The 985-nt window shown below is 30.9% G+C and overlaps 1 long non-coding RNA gene across 1 annotated transcript in view; it reads right to left on the bottom strand.

Annotated features, from left to right (window-relative positions):
- Positions 1 to 952: 952 nt before the first annotated feature.
- LOC107062803 (uncharacterized) overlaps positions 953 to 985 on the bottom strand; it is a 4,921-nt gene continuing 4,888 nt past the window's right edge. The window contains exon 3 of the long non-coding RNA XR_001474858.1: positions 953 to 971. This is a non-coding gene — a long non-coding RNA (uncharacterized lncRNA). The remainder of the gene's footprint in view (positions 972 to 985) is intronic.

Genomic DNA, 985 nt, shown 5'->3' with positions numbered 1-985 from the left:
TGAAATAGAAGGCCCAAGGTGAAGAATGAAAAGAAATTTTTGTAACTATACTTTTGCCTTTAATTATGAAATATATAGCTATAGTTTCTATATCTTCGAAATGTAATAACATTTTGTATTCGGGTGTAAGAGAAATGCTTTGTTCCACATGCATAACAAGTGTATCCTCAAGTATATACAATTAATATCTCTGTAGCAATAGCGAAATACGATGTATCAACGTACGTAATAATATTATTGGACTATATTGTATCTGCACACTTAATAGCGTATTCATGCGTATATAATATCTCTGCCTAACGAACAATATATATATTTGCGCATAACAACTCAAACTACTTAACAAAATGTGACATTTTATATGAGTTACTTTGATTCCGAATGGAGTTTAAGAAAAAAAAGACTTTTGAAATGTGTGGTCTAGAATAAGTGAATAAATCATTTTATTAAAGGTAAAATGAATATTTTTAAAGTTAAATTGTTACTTAATATGGAAATGTGTCATTATTTTTTGGACTGATTAAAAAGGAAAATAAATCATATAAATTGGGACAGAGGGAGTACTATTTGATAAATGAGTAATGCACTGCATGTAGCGCTAGCATATTTACTAGTAACTATATAAACTTATAGTCCATGTACTGTCACGACCCAAAAATGGACGTGATGACACTCGTCTTAACCCACCAACACAAGTCAGCCTAAAACTCAACCATTACAATAAAATGCGGAATTTTTTATAATAAACTCAAAAATTCCCCCAAAATCTAGTTGTCACGTGTACAAGCCTCTAAAGTATTACAATTGAATCAAAAGAAAAAATACAAGTCTCATATGACATTGTTTCTAGAGTAGAACAAGATCATAAACAGGAGTAAGAAGGTCTGCTGAGTTGACAAACAACTACCTTACAAATCTCCAAGAAGCCTCGGAAAATAAGAGAATATATCACAAAGGTCCGGGCTAGTAACCTACAAAAAAAATG

This window comes from Solanum tuberosum, unplaced genomic scaffold (genome assembly GCF_000226075.1).
Source record: "Solanum tuberosum cultivar DM 1-3 516 R44 unplaced genomic scaffold, SolTub_3.0 scf00272, whole genome shotgun sequence".
NCBI classification, from domain to species: Eukaryota; Viridiplantae; Streptophyta; class Magnoliopsida; order Solanales; family Solanaceae; genus Solanum; species Solanum tuberosum.
Note: the sequence above shows the minus strand (reverse complement) of the source record. Positions and strands in the feature narration are given on the sequence as shown.